Source organism: Barbus barbus (assembly GCF_936440315.1).
Source record: "Barbus barbus genome assembly, chromosome: 37".
In the NCBI taxonomy this organism is placed as follows: Eukaryota; Metazoa; Chordata; class Actinopteri; order Cypriniformes; family Cyprinidae; genus Barbus; species Barbus barbus.
The window spans coordinates 15,742,525-15,764,239 of record NC_136715.1 but is presented as its reverse complement, the minus strand read 5'-3'; the positions used below and the strand labels follow the sequence as shown (position 1 = coordinate 15,764,239).

The following is a 21,715-nucleotide window of genomic DNA, read 5'->3' as shown; positions in this document are numbered from 1 at the left end:
AAGGGAATTTTTAAGTAAATTACCCTGCATTGGAATCCTTTTGAGTGTAAAAGTTGGTCATTTGTGCTCAAATCACTGGTGCATTCATTTAACAACAGTATGGCAGCTTTCCACACCTTAACCGCGACTGAAATAAAGGCCTTGCCATATGAAAACAAATAAAATGATATATGTTATGCTAAACTAAATGATATGGCCCCTAAATATTCAGACACATTACTGCTGTATGTAAAACCCATTTCAGTTGTCAATAATTGAAATACCAACCATTTTAATTGTTTTAGAGCTGATCAGCACCAAGATTGTTATACAAATTATTAAATGTATGCTTATTGATTTTTCATATCAACTAAAGAGCGCTTCACACACTCCCACAAAAACTAGGTATGCATCTTTTACACATGTAATAGAATCCCTAAAAGAATATATATATCGCATATAAACACACACTGTAACATTCTGAGGCAGAGTAAGCAAGTGTATGATTTATTATGAATCAATATTTAGAGCTTTGGATGAATCATTAAAATGGCTCATTATAACAATGGTACATGGAGGTCTTGCTTTAAAGATAAAAGTGTATATATCATTTTATGTAAAGTTTTTTATTTTATTTTGGAGAAACTGTCCATTTTGTATAATATGTAATCAGTTGAAGCAATTGTATATATTTTGGCACTGTAAATATTTGTAAAAGCTAAACTGTTTGCCCAAGGCCTATATTGTTCAAAATGAATTCCATCACCTTAAATACAACTGTGACACACTGACTTGCTTGAAACAGTATCCCCAGGAACACATTATCCGACTGGGGAGTTTCTGTTCTCTTAGTTCCTGTATTTCGTGAATGCATGCTGGGAATGGACTCGTTCAACTTCAGACTTGTCGCATCATATCCATCCACCCTCTACGGGGCCCTTTGATTATCCGTTCCTCTCCCATCCTGGGGTCCAGGGAAGCCTCTCTCTCTTCTCCCTTTATCCGCTGGTGCCAGAAAATATGTCACTGTTTCTTCAGCTCAGCAAGCAGATGTAGCGACTGCCATTCATTATGATTCAGAGACACTTTCTTTCCTCTTTTTTATACTGTAAATAGTATTTGAGGTAAAAACCAACAATTTGTTTATGCTGCTCCCATTGTATATCATGTATTATGTTATTGGTATATTATAATGTAAATGTCCAAATACTACTTCTCCACATAACATGATGTGTTGTCAAAATGGTAATAAATTTGAAAGTAATTACAATGATTACCACAGGACTGATTTGTTCTTTTGTTTACTTTGACATAATTAGCTTCATAATCAAACATAATCACCTCAAATGACACACTAATTAGGCTTGTGTTTATCGAGCAGTTGGATTTCACTGTAGATTTTTTCCCCTCCTTGCAGTGCTCTGTGTCCTGTGGGAGAGGATACAAGAACCGTAATGTGACTTGTGTCAGTCACTCGGGCCAGCCAATCCCAGAAGAGAACTGCCTACACCTGCCCCTCCCACAAAAGCAAAGGCGTTGCAGAGGTGGGAGGTGCCCCAAGTGGAAGACCAGAAGCTGGGGAGAGGTAAAACTCACTTTATTATATATTACACTGTGTGCGTGCATATATGGACTACCATTAAACATAGTTGGGGTCCGTAAGGTTTAATTGTGTTTTAATATATTTTAAAATGGTGCTCAAAGAAATAATAATACTGATAAAATATTGAAAATAACATTAATATGAATATAAAAATACATTATTATATTTGAATGTTGATGATAATAATAATACTTAATATTGATATATTAATGCTTAAGACCATTGTGGTGCTTAATATTTTTATGTAAACCATCAGAGAGATTTTTTCAACATTCTTTAAAAAAAAAAAAATCATAAGAATATTTGTTTGTTTGTTTGTTTGTTTTAATTGAAATAGATATTTTGTAAGAATATAAAAAGTCTTACCTGTCACTTCTGATCAATATACAGCACCCTTGCTGAATAAAATTTCTTTAAAAAAAATCTGAAACTTTCAAACTGTAATGTAAATATATATTTTAGGTCATCAGCAGCATGGAGTTTTAGAGATTTACAGGAGCAGTCTGTGTAGTAAATAACTGAAGAGAAGGAAAGCAGATATGCAGAAAGATATGTGTATTTGTATTGCACAGCTTGTCCCAATTTCAGAAATCTGTTAAAGCCCTCATTTAATCTTCACTTTACTTATCCATATACAGTATGCTTACATTTTTTGCTCAATCATTTGAATACCGCCCCACCAAAACCAATGTAATATATTTAACAAGTCATTTAAAATGTATATTGTATGTAAATGTAAATGTATAGTGTACGATGTGTTCAGAGATCACTCACTGTTTTAATATATTTCCCAATCGGATACAGTAGCACTCAAAATCTTTCTTTTCTAGAATATCTCTGCCTGTTATATCAAAATATTCTTGATTACAAGCAATTCAACAACCAAACACGCATGATCAAATGACTCAGCATGATCTAAACACAATGACCAATAATTAAACTCATGCAAACGAATGGAGAGCCCAATTCCATCTTATTTCATTTCATCCTGTTTCATTTTAGCAAAATGTCAAACTTCATCTTCTGTGTAAACCACAGGCAGGCTTGATGATACAGTAAAATGAGAGTTAAAGTAAACTGACAGAATTTGTTTGGCAAAAATACTTTAATGGTTATTTTTATGGAAGAGTTGAATTTCTTTTCTTCTCCCTTTTACTTTTGCCTGCATTTGGATGGCATTCATGCAATGAAAAACCCACATAGGCTCATCACATTTACAAAACTAAAAGACAATAGAATATGCATGATAAAGACATTAGTTCAACTTTTACCTTATCCTTAGTTTTTCAGTGGCCCCAGCTAAAAACAAACAAACAAAAACAAAAACCTTCCTGGTTGCTGTTGCAAGTGGTCCACATACATTCAGGTACAGCAGCAGTTTTCTGAGCTTTAACAGAGCAGGACTCTTCATTGTAATCCTGTCAACACATTTTGATTTATGACTTTCAAAGGAAGTAACAAACTAGAGGACAGCTGTGATTTGTTAGGGTTTACAGTATGTAAACGGATCACAGAAATGTTGAATTAATGAGTTCCATTAACCTACCTGTGTCGTTCTCCATAGTGTTCATCATCCTGTGGAAATGGAGTGCAGCATCGTGAGGTTTCTTGTGTCAGTGGTGACGAGTGCAGGACGCAGGAGTCTAAATGTGCCTGTCTCCTTCGCCCGCCCTCTACGCAGCCTTGCCGGGTCACCGATTGTGTCTCACACTACAGCTGGGGCAAAGGAGACTGGCAAGAGGTGAATATGTGACAAAGTGTAAGAATTAAACAAATGTGAATGAGCAGCAAGTGTGTGTACGAGCATACAAATGCACCTCAAACCGCTCTCTCTCAGATGATAAAATTCAATCAAGCACAACAGTGACCGCCTACTTTTTTTTTATATCCTCAGTTCTGGAAGTATTTTTTTCCTTTAAAGGGCTAGTTCAGCAAAAAAAAAAAACTTTCATAATTTAATTATTCCCCTCATTTTGCTCCAAACCTATATGTTTTTCATAAAAGAAATTGCTACAATGGAAGTCAGTGGTAACCAAAACTGTTTGGTTACCAACATTCTTCAAAACCAACCAACGTTCTTCAATATATCAGAACAAAGAAAGTCAAGCATGTTTAAAACAATATACAAACTATGCCTTTAATTTTTTTCCACAATGATAAAAACAAAAAAAAACAAAAAAAAAAAACATGAAAATAGCAAGAAGAATGCCAAATTGCAAAACACTTCCCTGTTAGATCTGTTGGTGCAGTTTTGTTCAATTTGGCTAGTAATTAAGACACTTTTTTTAGATATCTACTTAAATTTACCTTTATGTTTTTGCATAGTCCATATCCATTCCATATATAATTTAACTTAAAAAAAATCAAGAACTGATATAATATTTAACTCTACCTTAAGAAAAATGAATTGTTGTGATTAAAGGGTTAGTTCACCCAAAAATGAAAATTCTGTCATTAATTACTCACCCTCATGTTGTTCTAAACCTGTAAGACTAAACTGACTAAACCTGATTCATCTTCGGAACACAAATGAAGATATTTTTGATGAAATCTTAGAGCTCTCTGACCCTGCATAGACAGCAACACAACTGAAATGTTCCCAGACCCAGAAACATAGTAAGAACATTGATAAAACAGTCCATGTGACATCAACTTAAATTTTTCTAAGCTACAAGAACTCACCCTTTAATTTCCCTATATCGTCACCTCCAGTTTCTGCTAATAATATAACACAGCATTTCTGCTAATATTATATTATATGGAGGCCTTCAAATATCGTGTTAGACCATTGGGAGGTCTGAGTCAAAAAGGTTGAGAACCACTGCTCTACAGAAAAACTTTAAGACAACAAAAACTGTTCCATAAGACTCGAATCTGGGTCATCTAGCAGCATGAACTCACAGCACTTAAAAGAAGTGTAATTAGTTGAGTGCACCGCTCTAGAGAACACCTCCTTCTCCCCCTCCACAGCAGACACAGGCAGCTGGAGCCTATTAGACTAGCTCACTTTGCCTGTCGGATGCTTGAGGGGCCAAGTTGCCTCGCACAAAGCTTGGTGCTGCTCACTGTCAACACTTTACAGCGTATGACAGAATTCCCAGAATCAGGTACCTTTCTTCCCACTTCTTTTACATTCTCTACATTGCAGTTATCCCCATAGTAAAGATTTCAGTCCAGGTTAGCATTCATCATACATTATACTAATATCTAAAACTGAACTTTACTTTTTAGACCACCAAAATCTCAAATTATGTAGTTTTTAAACAGAAAGCTGCACACATACAAGATTTTGATGTCATTTCCTTCCACTCCTTATCTTGGCTGATCAAATTAGTACCAGTATTTTCCTGCTTGCTGATATCCCTTCCTTCAGTGTAGCAAAACATGTGGTTCTGGGTACAAGGTTCGAGCAGTGGTGTGTTTGGATAAGGATGAAGATGAGGTGCATGAGGCGTACTGCATGAACCAAAGAAAACCAGCTGATAAGGAAACTTGTAATTTACAACACTGTGAGTTCATCTGGATTACAGGAGAATGGTCTGAGGTGAGAGACAGGAAATAATACAGTTCTTTTGAAAATTATATTTGGAAATAATTTGACAGTTTATGTTCTATGCCAATAGATGTTTTGAATCCTGAATAACAACTTATGTTGAATAAATAAATGGATGTAATTTATAAAGTGCACATTTATGATTCAGCAATGGACAATTTACAGTAAAGTTTTAGACACTGTAGATTGGGTTTCGCTTCCATCAAGGCTGTTTTCCATTTTAGTGCTCAGTCACATGTGGTCTGGGGTATCAGAGGAGGCTGGTGTCCTGCAGTGAGGTTCATGCTGGGATTAATAATTATGAGTATAGTCTTAACTCTTCATTAGACTGCCCCGGCACGCCACCTGAGGACATCTTGCCCTGCTTTCGGCTGCCTTGTCCTGCCCCACACACTTGGAGAGTGGGTATATGGGGACCTGTGAGTTTATTAAAGTAAATATTCATGATTTGAATTTGTCTAATAAAAATGTAACATTTTTAAGGAATGACATTCAATCGAAAAATGTCATTTTGTACAAGAAAATAAAAACCTTTTTAGAAATTAAAAAAGAAAAATTGATAATATGTAGTTTTGCTGAATTTAAGACAGATCTGGACTGATAAAAATATATACCTAACTGAATAATTATACAAGATATAACATTATACTAAATTACTAAATGTCATTACTAAACCCATAATGTGTTTAAAAACCTCTTTTTTTTTGTATATTAGTGTTCTGAAACCTGTGGAAGTGGTTGGACAGAGAGACAAATCCAGTGTATATCAGCAGAGGGTGAGGTTCCTGAAAAATGTCCCTCCTCCTCCAAACCCGAGGAACGGAAATCCTGCATCAGTCCTTCTTGTGAGTAACAATGAATTAGTAGTAGCAGCAGGACAGTGAATTACAATGAAATGTCCTTATAGATTATTTATGCCCATATAGTGGTAGAAATGAAAGGTTTGCCACAAAGTGGCATAAAAAAAAAATCTCAGGTTGCTGTAAAGTTATATTATGGACAATATAGTTCTACTGAATTAACCTCTGTTACTATTATCATATGTTACTATTGTTGCTGATATTATTAAACTCTGATCTGTTTTTTTAATTACCAGTACTAAACTTTATTTAAACAGAGAGTTTATTTTAATTTGAATAAATATTAAAATGTTTTACAAGTCTGAGCAAGATAAAATATAAATAGCCAAAATAGTAAAAAAAACAAAAACTACAACAGGGATAAACAATTCTAAAAAGTAGAAAAAATGTAGCTGCTCCTGGTATTTTAATTCTCAGTGCTGAGAATACATCTCTGGTAAGTATACTTAAATGAACAAAGCATGAAATAAATAAGTATTAAATGTGTAACATTATTTATCTATGTATACATATATCCTTAGAAATGTCTGTGGCAGTCTGATAAGACACAGACTAGAGCCCTGCGCGGGACTGTTTTCTTAAACCCGCACCCACGGAATTTCTGACCAGGACCGCCCGTTCCCGCGAGATTTGCGTTGGGTCCTGCGGGAGCCCAAACCCAATGCAACCCTCTAACACAGACCTCAAATACTGTGCATCTCCTGTGTTTAACAGTGAATCATTGACAGATGTTTGTGTGCTACTTAAATACCCTGCCATGGAAAGGATAAAACAGCGCCATGAAATCTGTGTGGCCGGAAATATATTGCATCTGTATTGTTAAAGGATTAGTTCACTTTTAAAAAAAACTTTTGCTGATAATTTACTCACCCCATGCCATCCAAGATGTCCATGTCTTTCTTTCTTCAGTCGAAAAGAAATTAAGGTTTTTGATGAAAACATTTCTCCATAAAATGGACTTCATTGGGACCCAAACGGTTCAAGGTCCAAATGACAGTTTCAGTGCAGCTTCAAAGGGCTTTAAACGATACCAGACGATGAATAAGGGTCTTATCTAGCGAAACGATCGGTCATTTCAAAAATAAATTAAAAAGTTTAAGTTTTATAAGCACAAATGCTCGCCTTGCTCTGTTCTGTGATGCGCGTTCGTGACGTCATGTAATACGCAATGACGTTGAAAAGGTCACGGTTGACAGGCGGAAGTACCGAGTCAGTGTTTACAAATGTGCGGAAGGAGGACCATATACACATATTCAAATGTCTTTGTGTCAGTTTATCGTTTAAAATGCCCATTTCGTGTGCGTATCCTGGGTGTTTTAATATTAAAAAGCCTACTGACTCGGTACTTCCGTGTCAACCGTGTCCTTTTCCACGTAATTGCGTATTACGTGACGTCACGAACGAGCATCACAGAACAGAGCAAGGCGAGCATTTGTGCTTATAAAACTTAAACTTTTTAATTTATTTTTGAAATGACCGATCGTTTCGCTAGATAAGACCCTTATTCATCGTCTGGTATCGTTTAAAGCCCTTTGAAGCTGCACTGAAACTGTCATTTGGACCTTGAACCGTTTGGGTCCCAATGAAGTCCATTTTATGGAGAAATGTTTTCATCAAAAACCTTAATTTCTTTTCGACTGAAGAAAGAAAGACATGGACATCTTGGATGACATGGGGGTGAGTAAATTATCAGCAAAAGTTTTTTTAAAAGTGAACTAATCCTTTAAGCACTACCATAGAGAATGAATAGAAGTTACGAGAAGTTAGGCTTAACCATTTTCAGCCACAACATGTGAGGTGAACGTGATAACCACTACAACAGGGGTGTCAAACTCAATTCCTGGAGGGGCGGAGACCTGTAGAGTTTTGCTCCAACCCTAATTAAACACACCTGATCCAGCTAATCAAGTCCTTCAGGCTGAGTTGAAAACTACATGGGGTGTTTCTCAAACGGAAGGCTGGATCCTACTGAGGCTGCGTCCTTCCTAGTTCAGTCCTTCAGAGTCTTGTAGGCTAGAGTCCTCCTCAACATATAAACGCTAGAATAAGACAGTCTAGTAAGTGTGCGTGGCTACGTCACATATGCTCCCGCCCTCACCGTCACGGCACGAAAACACTAATAAAACTCAGTTTTGGAAAAAAACCTTTGTATTACAAATCATTATATTATTTTACTTTTTATTAATGCAATACAATGAAAAACCGCCATCTATAATCTCCCTGTGTCTTAAATTATTGGCAGTTTAGCGTTTCGTAGGTAATTTACACCAAAACAAAAGATAACATCTATACTTTCATGTCCGAAAACATTATTTTTGTCTTAGATTTCATAATAAATTCAGTCAAGCTCAGTACCGACTCGTTTTCATCAGTTTATTTTCATGAAATGCAATGGGTACAAAGGATTGTGGGTGATTGAAGGTCGCGGAGGATACATCCCATGCATGCTTCAATTTCAGCTGAATGAAGGACGCAAAACAAAGGCTGTCTTCCAAGGATCCTTTCGATTGAGATGGCCTTCAGCGACGTTTGATGACGTGGCAGCCGAGATATGCAGCCTTTGTAGGATGCAGCCTTCCGTTTGAGAAGCAGCCTCGGTTTGTGTTGTGTGTGTGGAACTAAACTCTGCAGGGCTGCGGCCCTCCAGGAACTGAGTTTGACACCCCTGCACTAAACTGTGGAAATCCTGATGCTCAATTTTTTTTGTCTTTTTCATAAAATCTTCTGTGATTAACAAGCACTCTTCACTAATTTTATACTTTTGACAGATGCAATTCAGAAACAAGTTTTACTAGACATTTCAAGAAAGATGTAGCCATGAGAAGTTTTGACCCACAACTCATTTGCCTTAAAATATGAACTTCATTTACCCTCTGAGATTTTATAGTAATGTTTCAATATTTAAGTATTCAAGCAAATTTACTTGAAATAAAAATTTGAAGTCAAACGAGTTTGTGGTCAAAACTTCTTACAACAACTGCTTTCTTTAAACTTCTAGTAGAACTTTAAGTATCCTTAAGTATCCTAATTTTCTGAAAGGGAAAAGAAGTTTCTGTCAATGTTTCTGTAGTGTAGTAGTTGTCACATCCGCCTCACACATGAAAGATCCCCAGTTTGAAACCCGGCAGAAGCATCCTATAAATATTTTTGAAATAAGCACCATACTGAAAATACTTCTTCAAGCAGTATTAGGAGTGCTCAGCTGTCACATTGAAAGATTTCCTTCAAAGGGAATAAAATAGATAAACCAATTAAGCATCAACTGACAGGGTTTTGGGGTTCAAACTGATGACCAGCACCCAATTTTCTTCCAAGCACACGTGCTTGTATTGAAAATGTAAACTGTCTGTGACTGAGTGGTTTTTGCTTATTTTTGAAGTGATTTCAAAACTTTTTATCAAAATTGACACTGTTTACTTTGCTAGCGCACATTGCCATGTGGTGAATAATTATTTGTGCAACATAATCCACTGAAAAAATTCAAAATCTTAAAATCTGCTTCCACTCTGGAATGGCGTTCCTTCTCTAATGTCAGTTTGATGGCTTGATCAGAATATCTCTCAGAATAATCACTCCCCTAAAGAATGAATAAAAAAAAAACACATTAGTAGATTTCCTTAAAGGGGTCATCGGATGCCCATTTTACACAAGTTGATATGATTCTTTGGGGTCTTAATGAAAAGTCTATAACATACTTTGGTTAGAATTTCTCAATGGTAGTGTAAAAAAACACCTTTTTTTACCCGGTCAAAATCAGCTCTGTTTTCAGCGTGTTGTTTTTTTACTCCATGCTGCTTTAAATGCTAATGAGCTCTGCTGACCCCGCCCCTCTCTTCCATGGAGTGACGAGCAGACTGTAAACTTCAGCCGCGAAACTGGCTAACTAGCACATTATTAGGAAAGGCGATTTGCAAAGATTCGTAAAAACCCTTATAGTCACTTCTTCTGTAGATGAAGCTGGATCACGAATGTTTCGCACATAGACGCATTTAGGCAGATCGGAATCGGTGCATTCACTTCAAAGTGAAAGTAATGTTAATCCTCTGCATCTTCAGTGGCTCAGATGTCAGGAGTAAATGACGACTGCTATGTTCATTATTACATCCAACAACAAAACACCTCAATCACTTAATTAGAGACATTCTTGTCTTCCCCTGCACCGGAGTGATGAATGACAGCTCACTCAGGGCGGTTCTAAGGTAAGACGGCCTTGTCAATCAACTATGGTGGGAGGGGCCTGTGCAGAACTACGTCATTCTGACAGGAATCTCAGAACGGTCTGATTTGAGAGGGGGGATTTTAAAATAGGGATTTAAAAAAAAAAACACTGTGTGTATTTTTATCATTATAGGATGGATGTGTACACACACTTCCAACACACATTTATGTTCAAACAACTTGTAAAGTGAATTTTGCATCCGATGACCCCTTTGCTTATAAATAAGCTTTTGCTTATTTTTAAAAACAGAAATCAAGAGATGGAGAGGAGGAAAACTCAAATAAAAACACACCCTCTACTCAATATTCCATTTCAACTTTTAGATTAATCCTCTCTTGTAAACTCAGAGATGTGGATTTGGACTGCACTTAAAATACCACACAACCTGTTTGTCAAGAAACAGTAGATAATTCGGCCATGAATTTTTATGTGGATGTTGGGAGAAAAATATTGACAATCTGGATTCGGACAGAAATAAAATCACGACTGGCCCCTGCAAATACTGAAAATAGGTTAAAGCTGCAGTCCGTAAGTTTTGCCTATTTGTCGCCATCTCTGTTTGAAAACCTGGAATTGCAGCTTTTTGCGGAATTGTCTTCCTTGCGTGGGCTTGTGAGTCAGCACGGCTCCGGCGCGGATGAATCTAATGTTTTAGATTTTAGAGTATGTGTGGCAGTCAGTCACCACACCGGTGTGGATGTTTACTGTACTTCCAATCACAGATTCTAGCCTACGTCTTGGAATATATGACCCAAATAAGAATTTTCACTGTATATTGTCATCTGAACAAGTAACAAGTCTGCCACGTTTGTTCTGACCAACCGAGGAAAAAAGCATTACCATAAATTGCGCTACCAATGGGATTTAATCTAAAGATCGGTTAACTCATATCACATTAAACCGTGCAAATTATTATTACTGTTATACTTTATTCTCAAATTATTATAACAACATCAGCATTGCGTGAATATGAGTATAGTGTTTATTACCATGTAGATTTCAATTTCTGTACAGTCTAATATCTAATTGTCATACCATTCGAATTTCATATTGAGAAATTATTTTATCCCCAAAAGCAAACTATGCTCCCTTCAAACTGGTTTTCTTTAAAATACAACTTTTGTGTAATCCTAGGCTATCTGTAATCAGAAGCATATTTAAAACTGGAATATAATTTCATTTCATTCACATGTGTTTCATAAACACATAATCTATTTTGGATCACAATCAAATCGTACCACTCAAATTAGGAAACATTATTAACATTACTAACCGTTGTGACTCGGGCTAAAGTAAGGCTATATAGTTTTGAACACTGGCTGGTTATGTACTTGTTCAAATATTGATTTTGGATAATTTTTAACCAAAAAAAGTTACGGACTGTAGCTTTAACATTCCCATGAGAAGCAATTGCCATCTGAATAGCGCTAAAGAATTCCAAATAATGTGATGTTTTCGAACCAGGAACTTTTTGTGAGTTAGGGGAACATGACAACCACTACACTATGAAAACCCAACTTCACTGCCCTGGGATTTGTGGGGGAACTAAAGGGTGTTTGTGAGTTCATTCAAATAAATTCAAATAAATTAACTTACTTATAGAAAAATAGAAAGAAAAACTATAAATAAATAAATAATTAACCATCAATTGTAGAAGTTATCACGTTCGCCTCGGTCCCTGGTTTGAAACCGGGCGGAAATATCCAGTAGTTGTTTTTTACTTAGCTATTATTAATATTTTAATTAGGAGTGTTCAGCTGTCACATTGGGAGAATATCTAAAACAGGACAACAATTAAGCATTGATTTCCAGGGTTTGGGGGTCCAAATTGATGACAGCACCCATATTTTTGCCAGCACAGCACAGGTGTTTGTATTGCAAACTTCCCTCAAGCAATCAATCTCATGAACACTTGACATTAAACGTGGAACACACAACACTATTATACATTATTTATTCACCACACATACTTATTTTTTCATTTCAAATTTGCACATATCAGACCTGTACACACATAATTGTCTATATTATATACTGTGTTTTTGCTATTTTGCACAGTGCCTATCTGTATATTATTCTCTTTATTATCTGTGTGGTGTCCTGTTGCTGTCTTTCTGTTGCACTGTGGAGCTTCTGTCACTAGAACAGATTCCTCGTATGTGTAAACATACCTGGCCAATAAAGCTCATTCTGATTCTGATTCTGAAATCAAAATTGCCTGGGACGGATTGGCTTTTGCTCATATGTAAAGAGATTTTAAAGATTGAAATATTTTGTTAGCAGACATTGCTAGTCTTCTGTGAAAATTAATCCACTAAAGAAATGTATCTTTGTAATCTTCAATCAAAATCTCAGCTCTGGAATGGTGTCAAATCGAGAAGGTAAGTTGAAAGCAATATTTAATTAACGCTACTTTATACTTTAGCTTACTTTAGCAATATTAACTTACTGTTTTGTATATACATTATCATATAAATTATATTATCATATACATATTCTCATGTAATGGTATTGTTGATTGTGTTAAATTGTGATGTTAGGGAACATTAAACCAAACTCATCTTTGAAATGTTATTTTTTATAATTTTATAGTTTCACTTTCTTTGTAAGAGTGAATGTTTCATGGACATGTTAGGCGAAGGTGATAACCACTACACTACGGAAACACCTGCTATTATTCTTGTCACTGTCATGAGGGTTTTTTGGGGAAGTGACGGTGGTTTGTGAGTTCTCAAAACTAAATCAAGATAAAACACTTACATGTGAAATCCACATATTGTTAAATTGTTGAAATACTACCTTAAAATTTTAGAAGGTACTTAAAATAAATCTGTTAGGTCAGGGGTGTCCAAACTCGGTAAAAAGGACGAAATATTGATTTAAGTAAGCCCCAGTAGGAAAATCTGACGGGTATGGACTTGCCTCAACACACCTGCCTGGTATTTTGCACTATGTCTAGTAAGAGCTTGATTAGCTGCTTCAGGTGTGTTTAATTAGGGGTTGACGTTAAACTTTGTAAGACACTGGCCCTCCAGAACCGAGTTTGGACAGCCCTGTATTAGGTCAAATTAATTTTACTTCAAAACTATTTCTTAAATATCTCGTTTAACTTTATTGTAAGTATCTTCCAAAAGTGTAAACTTGGTGAGGAGCACTCGTCTGTAATGTTTGATTTTACCAAAAGGACAATTGTAACCTCGAAGTTTCCGTAGTGTAGTGGTTATCACAAAGTTTTGCGTAGGGCCCCCAGAAGTGTAGGATGGGCACTGGTCATATCATTGTTAAAATCTTCATAATGACAATATAATTGGAATTAATTTTTTGGCCAAGTTGTGCAGCCTTCATGACTTCTGCTTTGCCTAGGAAGAGGACTCACCATATATCCAGACTGATTTATAAAGAGGAAATATTTAGCAAAAACACATTTTCTCCACATATCTATAGTGCAGACCTTTTACACAAAGAAACGATTCTAAAAAGCCTTGTTTCCGCCCGCGAACGTGATAACCACTACACTACGGAAACGCCTGCTTATAACGCTGTTCTTGCCCTACAGGTTTGTCAAGGAACTGCAGGGGGTTCATGAATTCACAGAAGCTGATCATTTACCCATGTTGTACATGGTCAAAAGTGACCAAACACCTGAAATGTAACTTTAAAAAAAAAATGTAATTCAAATAAATGTAATATATTTTTATTCAATAATATTTTTAATTTGAGAGAATTTCATTGTACTAATTAATATTTGTGCAGTAAGCGTGATCAAATTTTTCACATTAAAGTTTTTTTTTTCCATAATATTTTATATTGCTTTTAAATTAAAGGTGCACTAAGCGATTTTTGCCAAACAATGTTGATTTGAAAGCACCAAAACAAACACGCCCATACCCCAACAGGACCTCTCCCTCATCCGCTCCACACATACCTGAGGAAACAAGCGAAGATGGCACACTAACATATTCAAACAAAAGCCAACACAGATAAGTTGTGTGAAACGATGCAAAATCAACCCTTGCTCACCTATCAAAAAGAAACAACGCGATTCCAGGGCTTCCTGCTTCTCGAGTTCTCTCCACCGCTGGAAAGCTGCTCCGATATTTACACAGGTCCTACCTCTTGCCTGATCATAAGCCTTATTTTTAATGTTTTTTCCTCTTCCATATCTAATATCTATAGACTATAGTCCATCTGCTAATACCCGTCCTGCGCACTCAAATGGAGCGCTCTCTTCTCTCTATCATTACTAATCATGCCTCTTACTGCTGATTGGCTACAAGTGTGTTTTGGGACACGGTCCGACACTATGGTCAAAAGCATTTTTCAAAAATTGCAAATAGTGCACATTTAAGGCAGTTTTTCATGTTAAACTCGAGACAATGCCTTCAAAATCCGATGTTTTGACGGCAGATTAGTGCCATCTGGTGGGAGTAAATGCTTATAGAATGCTTATATAAAGGCTTATAATTCTCTAGTTGTTTTAGACATAAACACTTATTTTTATTAAGTTGTGGATTTGAATATTTAGACATACCCAAAATTAATCTTTTTGTAAAGGTTTAGATTTATTTTTTGAAATGTCAGTTTTTGCATTAATTGTACTACAGTCAAACCTTAACACAGAGGAAAACATTTTGTTACACATAACATCAAAATTCAACAAAAATGTAACAAAATGAGCAGGAATGCTTTTATCAGCGGTTAATCAATCTTATTTCATCCTCTTATTTGAGTCTTCTGGCTCAGTTTTGCCACATTGTTACAGCCCACACCAGTTCATTTGTGTATGTATAATAATAGTGTGTCTGTGAGTGTTTGTTTGAGTGGGTCTGTCTGATTTGTTCTCTCGATGTTTTAGTGTAACCTCTTCCTTCCCTGGTGAAAAAAACCTAAGATGGTTGACTGGTCTTCGCTGGTTTTAGCTGTTTTTTTTTTTTATTTCAGCAGGGCTGGTGTCTGTGTTTTTACTTTTATTTCTGAATCGTAATAATTTGTAGATTCTCTGTATCTTTGTATTTTTGCATATTTCCCATTAATTTCCAAAGACGGTCATTTTTGATTGTGAACAACACAATTATGACTTTTTTTTATGACCATTTAGCTTTTTCGAATCAAGTCCACGATTTATTTTTGTGGTCACATAAATGTCATCAAGTTTCGTACCATTCAAGTAGTGAAATTTAAAAATTTAAAATATTTTCGGGGTCTAAAATGACCGAATAATATCAGAGGGTTAAGTGAATATTAAAATCTAGAACTGAAATAACCTGTCCCTGGTTTGAATTGCCATGCTCTTTACTCTTCAGGATATAGGCAAACACTTTCTAGCTGAAAATGTACAAATATTACGGATATCGATTGCTGTGTCTGATCCGTACCGTACAAACTCTTTTCCTCTCTCATTTTCAGGCCACTTCCCCACTAGCTGTAGAGATGCACGGCTCCAGAAAGGTGTTGTCTCTGACGGTGAACAGACGTTGAACATTGATGGAAAAATGTTAAAAGTAAGATAAATTTTTAGGTCTCATTTAAATTTCTGTTAACATGACATTCAGCTCTTCTATGAAACATTTTCTAAGAGTTAAATAAGTTAACTTTGTTTTTTGGCACAAAGAATGAATTCCTGATTGTTTAGACATTATAAAACTCCACTTACCTCTATTCCTCAGATCTACTGTTCAGAGATGAACACTGACAGTCCTAAGGAGTATATCACGTTGATCACCGGAGAAGAAGAGAACTTCTCTGAGTTCTTCAGATACAGGTTACACCGTTTGACTTCCATTGCGAGTACATAAATATGCAATTCGGTGCTTTTACAAAATACATTTGTATTATATATTTATATTATTATTTTTTTCCGTCAAAGAAACAACATTTCTTTGTTCTTTGTGTTGTTGTCCAGGCTGATGGACCCTACACAGTGCCCATCCAACCTGAGCAGGAGAGAAGATTGCCAGTGTACACTGCTGCTGGTCTTTCTACCTTCACAAGAGTCAGAATGGACCTCAGCAAAATGACCATTATAAGTAAGCCTAGCTAACACACATTTTGCCAGAAATTATTCTTGAAAAAAGTCTGGTCTCTTTTTCATTTATTTAGTGCCCTTTTAATCTTTAATATGCCTACCTTAAATTATAAATGTCAATTTTTATTTTTTGTGTGTGTGTGTAGCCACAGACTGGAAATTTGCCTTTATCCATGAAGGGCATAGGGTTCCTTTTGCCATGGCAGGAGATTGCTATAGTGCTGCCCGCTTCCCACAGGTAGGTTTCTCAAACCTGTTTGCATAAAGACATCCTAGTATTACTGGTATATATTGCCGACTTTATGAAGTTGTTCCTTAGTGGATTTTATTGGGCTACAAAAGTAAGAATGAAATGCTCTTTTCTTCATTGCAATTTACATCTCTTTTTGACATTTTCCCCTTAAATGTTGAAATTCAACATGCAGTGTTTCCATGACTGTTCAAAGCAAGTGAATATGAGACACTGTCTGTTGCTTAGCATCTAGCCATAATATTCTAACACTTCTAGCAGTGCATAAATGGTTCTAACCCCAAGTAACATACAATGCTACCTCTGCTAAAGTATATTGTGAAACATTCCTCTACCCAGGGTTAAAAGCAGGATTAAGAATGACTGTAATCAGGGGTTAAGTGCAGTGTGAAAAGCTTTTATTTTTACCTTTTCTATATAAATAAATATATGAATGACATGTTTGTCTTTGATTAGCTTACTCATCCAGATTTTAGTGTACAGATAGCGTGAGGTTACAATTCCTATTACTGCCACCTGTTACTAGGAGGTAAAATGTTGTGACTGCTCAAACAATGTGCTCCCTTTTTTCAGGGCCGGTTCAGGATCAACCGCTCAGGAACAGGATTTAAGATGACAGAAAGCACTAGGTGGATTTCCCAAGGAAACTCCTGTATTCACAGGTCTCAGGTAATTCCACCACCATGCACTGACTTAAAAAACTAACACGCAATTTCTATTTAGCCCATTAGGATGTTGTAATTCCACATTAATAAAATAGTTATTTGTAGTATGAAAACACAGCATTTTTAAGAACTTTATAAAACAAAAGATACTCTAACTAATGCACACTAGAAGGCTTAATGATTAGAGTAAAATGTGTCCAAGTTCACCAGACCGTCTGTTGTTCCTGTTACCTGCAACTCTGAATGAATAGTAAATTAAGTATATTGTCCATTTTTGTCTTAGAATTAGTTTTTAAGCACATGTAGAACATCATCCATCACAACTGAGCAGCTGCTGTGTAGATCCAGTCCTTCTTGAAATCAGCAGAGGGACCGTTTTTGGCAGAGATTAAACAGAATTCATTCAAAATGATCCACTGTTCTAAGTCAAGAGCTCTGGAGGACATGCAGAGAGAGAATTGTATCTTTAGTTGAAGTCAGTTGAGTTGTGTTGTCATGCCCTTGGGGTTTCTCTAAATAATTGTTTTTTGCGTGCTTTAGCTATATTATAAAATGATTACGCAAACTTTACATGTACGTCTTCTTGTATCCACAGGATGGCAGTAGAGTTTGTGGGATATGTGGTGGTTATTGTGGAAAATGCACTCCCTCCTCCAGCCCTGGACTTCTTGTTGAAGTTTCATGTTGCAGGTGTACTGGTTAGGTCTGCAGACAAACCAGCATGAATGTGTATGACCTGTTTCTAAATACTTATTTCTACTGTCAGACTTCATTTCTTTTAGAGGGACATATACATTCTATGTGTATGATTCCTCAAGTGCCATACAGTTTATGAGCCATTAGGAGTGTTGAAATACCAGTAAAGGTTCTTTGACATCTAGTTTACTGGATGTATTTATACACTACTGTTCAAAAGCTTATTGTTGGTACGTTTTTTTTTTTTTTTTGAGAACAAGATGTCTCTTATAATCACCAAAGCTGTATTTATTTGATCAAAAATACAGTAAAATACTGCGAAAAGTATTGAAATGTATAATGTTTTCTATTTTGTTACAATATATATTAAAATGTAATTTATTCCTGTAATGCAAAGCTGAATTTTCACAACCTTTACTCCTGTCCTCAGTGTCACATTAACCTCAGAGATCATTCTAATATGCTGGTTTGGTGCTCATGAAACATTTCTTATTATTATCAGTGTTGAAACCATTTTTTGGTAACATTGGTGCTATTATGTGTAAAACAATAAGAAACATCATTTTAGTTTTCTGCTTAGTTTAGTTTCTGAGCTGCTTGGTGCAGGTTGTCATATGAGTTATGTATAAGAATGATTTAATGCAATGCATTTGTCTTGATAAAGTCTATAAAAGTATTTAATGTCAAAATGAATATAATGTGTATGCCTCACAAATAAATTCCCTTTGATATGATGTTGTGATGTCTCTTTGATTAAACTAATGCAGCCAGATAGACAAAAATATTTGCCAGTGGCATGTGCTTTCTTTAAGCAAAATCACTTTGTTTTTTAATAAATTATCATTTCGATTGACTTTGGGGTAAAATATCACTGGGCTGTGTTTTATGAGATTCACCCATCTTTGTAGTCACATGGTTATTTAGGTTCCTTTGCTTAGTGACATGTCCAACACAGTCTTTTATAGTTATTTCGTCTGAGGGTTTTTAAACTCTTTTGTGTTGCCATGTTAGTTTATTTAAGGCCATGGAAGATTATGTTTTTCAAGTACCCAGAAATCTGTTAAGACAGGTAATGTTTACTGTCACCAGGACAACACACAGGCTTATTAGACTAAACACCTACAGGAGTCATGCATGGCGGAAACTGCTGGATTCAGTGCCACTGAACCTCCTCAACGGATTCGGTGAGCATCATTGACAAAGTCTGTCTTTGATTAAACCTATGTGCTAGATACCTGAATTCTTCTCAGAAAAGTAGAGTTGAGTACATATTTGATAAATATTTAATAAGGTACAAGTTATCTTATTTCTTCAGACTCTGTCTAGTGAAACAGACTGCATTAAGATTGGCCAGAGAGGATTCTGGGACTCAAAACTGTATTGTTTCACAAACTTTCATTATGCACCTTAGGTTAAAGGTTGACTACATTAGAAACTGGATTGGACAGCTCCTTTTAGTCTCTTCTGTCAGTTTTGTAGGCATTCAGTGCACATACTCCTACACAGAAATACTGAGCTTGCTCTTTGAGCCCCACTGAATACTGAAAATGTCGATGTAAGGGTCCTTATCATACTGCTTTGTTGATCAGTGCATCTCACTGAATAACAAGATCAAAAAATATGATGACGCATTTGGGCGCTTAGCAAAAAAGAATAGACTTTTAAAAGGACTTTCATTTTATGCTTTTTATCAGTTCATGAATTCCTTGGGAATAAACCACGTTGCTAGCTCTATGCTATAACTTAAACATAAGATGTCCATTTTTTATGGTAATCAAAAATATTAAAAATAATGGCATTTACCATTATCAAATTTGCAAACAAATAGCCTATACATTCTCACCATTGCAAGTGAAACGCTTAGGCTATATCACATCAAACAATTCACTGACACAGAAACTCAAAACTTTACTTTGAAACAATTACACCGTCGGAATCTGTGGTTTACATAACTTCAATTAAAGAAAAGGTCTCACACATTAACAGAAATGTACCTGACATTTACTGGGGTAGTTAAAGAAACAAAAGACCGCTGGCGTGTCCGGAAATGCAGAAATTTCATTTCCAAGCTCACATGGGACGGACTGAGAGAGCGCGGAGATGAACGTTTCTACCGACGCTCTCTTTCTCACATTATTGACTCGGTGACCCGTTTCACTGCGCTTTGAGATTCAGTTCCTCACGCTGTCATGTTTGCTCGAAGCCTTAAGAAGAGAAACTCCAGCCGGTCGGTGAGTAAAGTGGTACGGGGTCTTTACATTTTAACGACTTGTATTTTTACGCACGGTGCATCAGTAAGACATTCAAGTATGGAGCTCTTTGTTGTGAGTTATTTGGACGGAAATGAAAAGGCTGTATGTGATGAACGTGCTGGAGCTGATCTGTGAAGTTATGAACAACAAACACTCAGTGCTACATCCCACAGTTTTGATGCCTCCTGTTATCAGATTGCTGTTTGACGTTGCAAAACGTTGGATGTTTTTTTTTTTGTTTTTTTTAACAAATTAACTTTTCTTAAGTGTGACATCATGTTATGATATGACAGCATTTGAGCAGATATGTTGCTGTGTGAATTGTACTGGGTGAGCAGATTTACTAAGTTTTACTTTTTGGACAGCCGAATGAAACAAACAAAAGTTAGCTAAGAAATAACAAAAAAATAAAATAACAATGTAAAATTTTATGTGAGGTAGTTATTTGGAAATAAAACTATACCTGTTTTAATGTAACACTGCTTTAAAATATACAATTTTATAATTCCAATCGATCAGTCGAAATGAAGCAATAAACCACTGACTGAGATCATTATTTAAATTAGTGCAATCAGTAATTACACTAATGATAAACCCTGTAAATATTACGTGTATCAAATATGGTAGTTTTATCTGTATTATTACTCATTTAACATGTTTCTTTTAATGGCGCTTTGACCTAGTCACCATCTTTCAGAAGGATGAGCTGAAAATAAACATCTGTAGTCAAGGGACTTTTTACACCTGCCATCAAAAATGTTATCTGACAATATCAACATTCTTTTTAAACCCTTACAATGCAAATGTACACTTTAGTCACTGGTGGAATTAAATTAAATGTGTGCACTGTGCAGCTTAAAAATGATTTGGGGAAGTACAGAAAGAGACTGAGTTCACATTATGTATGTGCACACTTAGTATGCATTGTACATTTAGATGTTCTTAATGCCATATTCATGCATTTATGTAGCCTAGTAATGCCTTTTCCACAAAGTACTGCGTAACTTAAGTTTATATGAAAAATAACTCTTCACTCTTCTATTCAACCTCTGTAGCCCACTGTGCTTGATGACTTAGAAAGAGGACAACCTTGTACCGCATGTGGAGAGCAGTGTCCTGGCTTCGTTCTGCATAAGTGGAGGTGAGACCCCCAGCTTGCTAGATCTAAGCATGCTTTTTCTTATTTAACTACATGGTCAGGCATTCGGAGGAGAATATGCTGTTATTTGACTTCATCCTGCTATAGTCAGCTTTTGGTGCAGGAGAATCCTCACCATGCTTTTCAAAGTTAGGGTTGGTGTTTTGGTGCAGTATGCTGTCAATATTGAATGGCATCAGCATTTCCAAACTCTTGGAATGTTCAGTGGGAATTTAGAGGTTCTTTGCCTTTAGATAGAGTCACCATAGGAGGATTCAGTAGAATCTGAATGGAGCTGACAGTGCGTGTCTGAGCCAGCTGGCAATTTGCAGGACCTGTATGTGCAAAGATAACAGTGTACACTAAGCTAGCTATTCATGCTTTCCAGGACATTCAGGCTTCGTTTTTTGCTTGGGTGAAACCAAAAGCCAACATTTTGTTTCTTGCACAGAAGTGAGATGAACTTACTTTTCAT

The 21,715-nt window shown here is 36.1% G+C and overlaps 1 pseudogene across 1 annotated transcript; it reads left to right on the top strand.

Annotated features, from left to right (window-relative positions):
* Positions 1–3,229: 3,229 nt before the first annotated feature.
* LOC306856624 (A disintegrin and metalloproteinase with thrombospondin motifs 9-like) lies at positions 3,230–17,857 on the top strand (annotated as a pseudogene). The gene is made up of 9 exons: positions 3,230–3,316; positions 4,956–5,126; positions 5,851–5,980; positions 15,621–15,715; positions 15,881–15,975; positions 16,117–16,240; positions 16,386–16,477; positions 17,063–17,158; positions 17,750–17,857. The product of its transcript is annotated as an A disintegrin and metalloproteinase with thrombospondin motifs 9-like (transcript).
* Positions 17,858–21,715: the final 3,858 nt, after the last annotated feature.